Source organism: Silurus aristotelis, assembly GCF_946808225.1.
Source record: "Silurus aristotelis genome assembly, chromosome: 7".
In the NCBI taxonomy this organism is placed as follows: Eukaryota; Metazoa; Chordata; class Actinopteri; order Siluriformes; family Siluridae; genus Silurus; species Silurus aristotelis.
The window spans coordinates 2,912,452-2,921,714 of record NC_139580.1 but is presented as its reverse complement, the minus strand read 5'-3'; the positions used below and the strand labels follow the sequence as shown (position 1 = coordinate 2,921,714).

General features: G+C 40.9%; 1 protein-coding gene across 1 annotated transcript in view; it reads right to left on the bottom strand.

Annotated features, from left to right (window-relative positions):
- The window catches only part of slc39a7 (solute carrier family 39 member 7), a 267,579-nt gene that overhangs the window by 1,157 nt on the left and 257,159 nt on the right, over positions 1-9,263 (bottom strand). The window lies entirely within an intron of this gene.

Genomic DNA, 9,263 nt, shown 5'->3' with positions numbered 1-9,263 from the left:
AAAGTCAAACTCAAATAAAACTAAACGTTTGTTTATTTTCCATTTCTGTTTTTTTACATTCTAAAGAGGAAGCGATGAAACAAAAAAAAAAAGCTCAGTGGTTAAGACATGTGAAAGCTCACAAGTTCAAATCCCAGCACCACCGAGCTGGATTCTGATTGGTCAATGCCAGTAAAGAAAACTGAAAAATCCTACTCAAGTACAAGTTTTCTTACTTGTCAAAACACGTAGTGTGAGTCGAGTAAAATGTCCGAGATACAACTCAAACACAATACAACACAATTTTTCTCCACCACGTTTATTTTTGACTGCGAGCACTGAAAATTCAGACATGTAATATTTGGAAAAGCAAAAAATAATGTGCTCTTTACTTGTTTCGTATTACTTTCGGCTTTGCGTGAACTCTTTTCTTGCTTCAGCTCCACTGTTATTTTGCCCTCACGCTATTTTTGAGTATTATTGAGTTGAAGCTCCCTTGGTTAATTCCCCCGAGTCTACTGTTTTTTATTGTTTTATTCAGGGAGGTCAAACACCAAACGATCGAGTCATAATGGTGGTGAATTAGAAAATAGGCTGCAACGGACAAAAAGGAGGAATTAGTGTAGTTTCCAGGAATCAGAAAGAATATAAAAGACTTCGCTTTGTTCCTGTTAAATAAAGTCTTCTTTTAGCACCACAAACCTGCATTTTGAGGGACTTGATCTCTTTTTGGTTCCTCAGGATTTGATCCTCTTTGCTAGCGTTGATATTTTGAGTGTGATTAGCCTCGACTGAAGAGGGCTGTCCTGATCTTTTGTGAAGTAATCAGCTGTGGGTTGGTTATAAGCAGGGAATGTTTGGTATTGCTGGAATTTTGATGGAAATGATGATTTGTTTATTGGCATCACACCCGTTTTATGGTCTAATCACGAGTCTGATCCAGTGGTGGACAACAAGGAAGTAAATGCAATTCGTAAAAGTAGGTTTTTTTTTTAGAGTATCTATAAGGGTTTCCATTCAGGGAGACTTTTACTTTAACTTCATTTCATTCCAAGTCAAATATTTGACTTTTTACTCGACTACATTTAGTGAAATCAGTCGTTCCTTTTTATTAATGAGGATAAAAACGTAACTGGTGAAACACGCAGCGAGTCACCAATCAGGATCAAGCGCACGCTCTGTTTTACACGTGTTCTGATCGGCGCTTGGTGCATCTACTGATCACCAACATACAGTTCAGCATCAGTTCAACATCAAGCAGAACATTTAGAGAGGAATAAATGATGAAGAAACTCCAGACTCGAACTCGACACAACACACGTGACCTCATTTACACGTTTTATTAAGTAGAAGGTTTTGTGTTCATGATGATTGTAATAGAAATCAATCAGTGTTTGAGTCATTAATATTAATCTATTAATAGATCAGTGTGCTGAGAGTCACATTCGAGTCTTTACACATAAACTGAGGTGATTAAGTGAAGAATCTTCTTATAAAAATGATCATATGAAAATTATAGTTATAATAAATCACTACTTTGGATATTTAAGTACATTTGAAGGTAAAAACTTTTGTACTTTTACTCACGTGAATTTTTAAAGGGACACGTTTACTGTACCTCGTGTATCTCTACTTTAACTACATGGTTTGTGTACTTGGTCCACCACTGGTCTGATCAGGTTTTACATGGGTGATAACGTGACAGCGTGTCATGTTGTGTTACAGGACCGAGACGCTTTGTTTACAGACGATGTGTAAAATGGATTAAATGAATAATTCAGTATAAGGGGAAGTTGTATTATTCTAGATGTTTGTTCCTCCTGAGCTCATGTTATGGACCGTCTGGAATTTCTCACACCATTTCCGCGACACACTACACGTGAGTTTCCAGCGGGTTCTCCGGTTTCCTCCTACTGTGTTGAAACATGCCAGTAAGTCAGTGTGTAAACACAGGCAGTGGTCCAGTGATAGATTCCTTTACTCTCAAGTGTGTGTGGATACCTGAACACAAGATTAGTGTGTTTCTGCTCCTCTCTTCTGGAAAGATGTTCCACTAGATTTTTGTGGAGATTTGTGATAAGGTGTTTCACATCTTCCAACCCATTAAAAGCAGATCTTCATGGGGCTTGTGGCCCGTAAGAAGAGAGTCATTACTTGAGGGAACATGCAGAAGTAAAAACATCAGACAACTCAAACAAATTCCTAGCTGAGTCTTCACTGGCCTGAGCAGGAGGATCCTCACATACAGGTGACGTGGGTCTGGAATCTTGACCATCTACACTAACACACGAATCAACACTGACACTAGAACATGATACAATACTGTCATTATCAATATCTGGGAATGAGTTGGTATCAGGGAAAAGATCCGTTTGGGTAAAAGCTTGAGGGACGTGAACCTGCCTGTATGTTGGCCATATTCTTGAGTTAGGTTCAAATGAAATCAAATCAAATTTTATTCATCACATACACATACATACAGGGTACGACATGTAGTGAAATGTTTTGTACGATGGTCCGGCATGAGGGAATAGGATGGGGGAAAGAAAAGGAGGCAGATAAATAACTATAAGGTATAAGAAAAACTATTAAAATAAAATAAAATAAAATTAATAAATAAAATAAAGTAAAAGAATATAAGGTATAAAGATATATAGATATATAGATATATAAAAGGATATATAAAAGGATAATGTATGAGCAAATATACATATAAACAGTAAACAATGTGTAGTGAAAAATGTAAACAAAATAAAAATGTAAACAGTATGTAAACAATAGGCAATTTGTGGTGGGTTGTCCATAAAGTGTCCGTGTGCGGTATGGTGTGGTGTAAAGGTCCGTAAAGTGTCCATGTGCATTATGGTGCAATATGGTCCATGTGGTATGAATAAAATAAAAAGCGCACTGTGCTGTGCAAGTCCAGAGTTTAAAGTGTCGTGGTGCGAACGGTGAGATATGTTTAAAGTGACGTGGTGCGAAGGTGAATATATGTACAGAGAAGTGTGATGATGATGGTGGAGAGAGTGGGCCAGTTCTAGATCCTGGGTGTTTCCTGGTTTAAACACCGGATGGCCTGTGGGAAGAAGCTCCTCCTTATTCTCTCTGTGTTCGCTTTCAGGGAGCGGAAGCGTTTTCCTGAACGCAACAGAGAAGAGAGTCCATTGTTGGGATGGCTGAGGTCCTTCATAATCTTCCTGGCTCTGGTCCTGCACCGCGTGCTATAGATGTCCTGCAGGTTAGGGAGCTCAGTGTGGATGGTACGTTCAGCTGAACGCACCACCCTCTGGAAGGCTCGTCTGTCCTGCATGGTGCTGTTCCCGAACCAGAAAGTGATGCTGCCCGTCAGGACGCTCTCAATGGTGCAAGTGTAGAAGGTCTTAAGCACCTGAGAGGGTAGTTTTAAGTCCCTTAAGCGTCTCAGATGGTACAGACGCTGCCGAGCCTTCTTCACCAGGGTGTTGGTGTGACAGGACCAAGACAGATCCTGTGTGATGTTAACACCAAGGTACCGGAAACTGTCCACTCTCTCCACTGGGGTCCCGCTGATGTTTATAGGTTGGTATGCCCGCTCCCGCTTTGTGCTGAAGTCCACGATCAACTCCTTAGTCTTGCTGACGTTTAGGAGAAGGTTGTTCTCCTGGCACCATCTCTCCAGGTTTTTAACCTCCTGTAGGTAGGCCGTCTCGTCGTTGTTGGAGATCAGACCCACCACAACAGTGTCGTCAGCAAACTTGATGATGGTGGTGGAGTTGGATGTGGCCACACAGTCATGTGTGTACATTGAGTAAAGCTCAAGGTTCAAGGTTCAGGTGTAGAAGACGGCAGAGTGTCAAGAAACAGTGTAAATACAGCAGCCACATGTGTGAGCAGAAACTGGTGATACCGTCTCTGAAGTGAGATCATGGAGTCTTTGCCAGGTGACGCTGTATAAGGAGAATAATGTGATCACTAAATCAATAAAAACAAAAATAATATCTGATAAGACCTTTATAAAAAGTATCAAAAACAGGATACTTACACATGGTCAGAAAGGGATTTGTGTGTGTGTGGGTGTGTGAGCATCTGATGGTCGAAAGTAAGAATAAGCATGGCAAGGAAGTGGGAAGAATGAAATGGTTTTTTAGTCCAACCCTAAATTGGCTGAAATTAATGGGAATCAGAATCAGTGAACAAACCCCTAAATGGCATCTTTAAGGAGGATATTTCTGAGATCATTGTGGGGAGCCAAAATTTGGCCAGTTTCCAAATTTACTGGTAACCGAGGGATGTTCACTGTGTATAAATGAAGAAGATTTTGCCACTGATGATTTTCAGATCATGTCGTGAGTCTGTTCTCGGGTCGATTGCGGTTTTACTGCAATAAAACTCTACTTCGCTTTTTCTCATCCATGCTTCTTAGTCTTTTTTTGAGAAGGGTTATTTTTGAGATATTGTCATGGCCAGTGTTGTGCTTGTTACTACAAACAGTTACTCGTTACTTCATTCAAAAAGTAACAATTACTTTGTTGATTATTTACACCAAAAAGTAATGCGTTACTGTTAAAAGTAACTTTTTAGTTACTTTACTGTTCCCATTAATGCCCTTTTATGCGTTATGGTTTATACAAACACAAAACTGACTTAAACACAGTCATTTTTAAACACTATTGTTTTGAAGTCAGAGCAGCACAAACTGAATACAGTGAAACCCGGTTATCTCGACCTCGGTTAACTCGACAACCCTATTAAGTCGACGTTTTTGAAGTGGAACCGCCAAATTCTCGCTTTGTATAAGCATTTTTTTATCGGTTATGTTGACTTTTTTATGTCGCCGGACCCTGACATCTCGAGCACAAGGGGGGAAAAATTTGCCATTTAACGTCAGTTATCTCGGTGCAGCCGCAGAAGAACTCGCGTAAGTGGCGGAAAAATCAAACCTTACAGATGCTACAGGTGTGTGTATTGTATACTGGTGAATCTCTGCTGTTAGTTAGTGCACATATGCCTTTTGTTGTTAAATGTTGTGCGATTAACGGGAGGCGAAAGCCGCGCTGGGTAGAAGCGGAACGTAGGATGAGCAAAATCATAAAATGAACACCGGCAGGATCGGAGGGGAATCCGCGATGCGCTTTGGGAAGAAAAGAGCAGCCGGTGAGAGAGTGCCGGTGGGAAGGCACGTACCGGGATACGCATAAGCGATAACAACGACCGCCGTGAACCAACATATACCAACAATAACGGACAGTGAGAGTGTGGAAGTTTAAATAGGAGCTGGTGATGATGATAAACGAGCACCATATGTGCGCGATTGAAGCCGGGAGCTTCAGAGAAAGCGGCCGAGAAAACACCTGACACGCTGAAGGGGGCTGAAGGGGGCGTGGCAGGTGGATTTCTGACAGATAAACATGTACTGTATGTATTTTTATAGCATGACTTCATCAAACAAATCGCGGTAACGCTGTTGTGTAAAAAACCCTCCAAAAACACGTGCATGCACATTCTCATTTATTAACGCACATCATGTACATGAAGAAATTTCAAGCACGTTAATATACTGCCGCCATTTTGATTTTCGTTTATCTCGATCATCGGTTACCTCGATGCTTTTTGGCGACCCCCTAGGACATCGACATAACCGGGTTCCACTGTATATCACAAGGATTTCTGAAATAAATAACAAAACAAGCTGAATAATATATTCACAATCAAAAACTAAAGTGGCTTCTGCTGTTGTGTTGAGCTCTTAAACATGTTCCTTTCACAGCTGAAGTATGAAAACTATCAACAATGTAGAACACCGGGTTAGCTTCTAGCTTCTAGCTCCTCAGGCATGGAGGCCTGGAGAAGCTTCGACAGATTGGAGTTGCTGTTTATCGCAGTAGATACGAGCTTCGAACCAGAAAGACTCAGCTTACATTTGACTAAAAAGTTTTTGTCTTTATGCTCAACTAAAGTGAAATAATGAGAATATTTCCACTTTGAGAAACTCGTCTTGCTCTCGCCTCGACTCGCCATTACTACCACACAGACCTGAATAAACAGAGACACGCCCACAGTTCGTGTTTTTCTTCTTCGTGTTTACAGTGGTTCATCCACCAATCCTACAATGTGTCTTCTTCGTGTTTACAGTGGTTGTTACGACTTCTTGTTGTTAGTCTAGGGTTTGAAGCTGTAACTTTCATACTGCGGTCATTCTGTGGATAGGCAGGGGAAAAGGACACGCAAGCCAAATATAATACAAAAGGTTTATTCAACCATGGGGAAGGAAGTGACAAACTATATACAATATTAACATAAATAATCAATAACAAAAACATAAATAATCCCACAGAAGAGGGGGGCGGGGAGTGGCGCTAAAGAAAAGAACACAATAAAACAAACCCAACTGACTCAGTATAAACCACTAACCTAACTCTAAACAAAGCAAGTTTCCGGCGCCTCTACACGCCCTAGCTTACCTACGCTAAACTACCCAAAAATACATAAGCAGCGCACACTCCTAGCTAGTGTCTCTATACATAACATCGTCTACGTGTTGCAAGATGTAAGTCACGTGACATACTACCTGCCCCAACACTCCTGGGAAAATGCAAAGGTTGTTATCAGAATATAAGTACTTATGAAACAGGCAAGATAACAACAGTACGCTTCAACAAGGTGCAAATCAAAAGGTGCTCTCCTGAACATTCCCAACATTCCCAACATTCCCACTGGAGCCACATGGGGAGTGGTAGCTCCAGTGGTTAAGGCACTGGATTACTGATCGGAAGGTCGGGGGTTCAAGCCCCGGTATCGCCAAGCTGCCACTCTTGGGCCCTTGAGCAAGGCCCTTAACCCTCTGTGCTCCAGGGGCGCCGTATCATGGCCGACCCTGCGCTCTGAACCTAGTTTCTAAGCAAAACTGGGATATGCGAAGAACAAAATTTCACTGTGCTGTAATGTATATGTGACAAATAAAGGCTATTCTATTCTTCTATTCTATTCTAACATTCCTGCAGTCCTCTTTTTAAACCCCCAGCAGCAAACCGGATTGGCCACAAGAGCAGTCACGTGACAAACAATGATTACTTCCCCAGCCAATAGCAGTCCACACAGGGAGGAACCTTAAGAGAATGACAGGAAGGAGAACCAATAGAGCGAGAGGAAAAAAAAACCCCACACAAACGGACATCTACTGGGACGTAACAGTGGTTCATCCACCAATCCTACAATGTGTATTCTTCCTGTTTACAGTGGTTCATCCACCAATCCTACAATGTGTATTCTTCCTGTTTACAGTGGTTCATCCACCAATCCTACAGTGTGTATTCTTCCTGTTTACAGTGGTTCATCCACCAATCCTACAATGTGTATTCTTCCTGTTTACAGTGGTTCATCCACCAATCCTACAATGTGTATTCTTCCTGTTTACAGTGGTTCATCCACCAATCCTACAATGTGTATTCTTCCTGTTTACAGTGGCTCATCCACCAATCCTACAGTGTGTATTCTTCCTGTTTACAGTGGTTCATCCACCAATCCTACAGTGTGTATTCTTCCTGTTTACAGTGGTTCATCCACCAGTCCTACAATGTGTATTCTTCCTGTTTACAGTGGTTCATCCACCAATCCTACAATGCGACGCTGCTGTAAGCAGGTTAGACTGTAGTCTACACTTCAGCCGAAATTAATTCATTTAAAAAAGTAACGGGTAACGCACCATACGGTAACGGAGTTACTTTATTTATAAAAGTAACACGTTACAGTATTAGTTACTGCCCAACACTGGTCGTGGCAACTTTTTGGCTCCGAATATTTCTGACCATGTAGAGTATTTCATACTTGAAGAAAAGTCATGTAACATTTTCCTTTTATCTTTCACTAGATGCCGCTGTGGCACACAGAGTGAAATAGTGAAAAACAGTGAAAGGAATCCTGAACCAACATGTCTCCAGTCCACACTTCATCACCATACAGTTCCGTCTGGACTGCGGCTCATTGGAAGCAACTTTACTGTACAACAAGACGATGAGCCGAAGCGCACGTCTGAGTTCTATGAGTGTAATTTAGAAAGCAGACAGACGTCTGGAGTGATATCTATCATGGAACCACTTGCCCAGTCACCGCACCTCAATCCTACTAAACTGCTCTGAGATGAAGAATCTCCATCTAGTGTAGAAGTTTTACAAGAGACACAGCAAAATATTTCCATCTGAACGTTTGGAGAAATAAAGTGTCAGGATGCTGAGTGTGTAACTGTTCCTGCTAAAGGAGGATTTTCCACTGAAAATAAAGTGGAACATCTGAACATTTATAGATTTGTTTGGTCAAAGGGAATCTTCAATCTGTTACATTACTGAGTTTGTTGCATAGAAACAAAAGGAACATGAATGTGTCTCTCAAAAACCAAAGTGTAGGAGTTTCCACACTTTTCCCAACCGCCGTATGTTTTCCCATGATAACGTTACATCGATAAAGTTCTCTCTTAATGTTGGCTTTCAAAAGGTGCCAAAACACAAAAGTTTATTGGGAACCAACAGCCTGAGAACAAACTAATTCAGTAACAGAACAAAGACTCCAACCAGAAACAACACACTAACAATAGAATCCAGAGATGTGATGTCACAGATACACACACACACACACACACACACACACACACACACACACACACACACACACACACACACACACACACACACACACACACAGATGTGATGAATGTGGGAGTATGATTAATTCATGGAGTTTCCCTGCACATACTTGCTTTCATGTCTCACCCTAACTTCCTTCCACACACCTTCTACAGACCAGAGCTGATCCTGGTCCTGTTTTACCCCTGTGGTTTTTTGTTGTGCCACAGGTCTATTGTTGTCTTTTTGCTCTTTTTTGCTGTCGTGTCACTATTTTGTCCCCCCATCTCTCCATTATTTATTTATTTATTTATTTATTTATTTATTTATTTATTTATTTATTCATTTATTTGTGTGAGTGTGTGTGTGTGTGTGGGGGGGGGGGGCTTCTTTTTGTTTACCCTAGTTCTTTTTTTTTTACCCTAGCTCTACCTTTTTTTTTTTTCAACCCTAGCTCTTCCTTTTTTTTTTTACCATAGCTCTTCTTTTTTTTTTTTACCCTAGATCTACCTTTTTTTTTTAACCCTAGCTCTTCTTTTTTCCTAGCAAAATTTTTGTTGCCCTAGATTTCTTAGAGAAAAGGAATCAGATTACGAGCAGCACAACTCTTTTTTATACACCGAGTTCTCTAAGAAGTTCTCTGAGTTCGACATTGTACTGGTGCTAAATAATAGTTACATGGATTCAGCT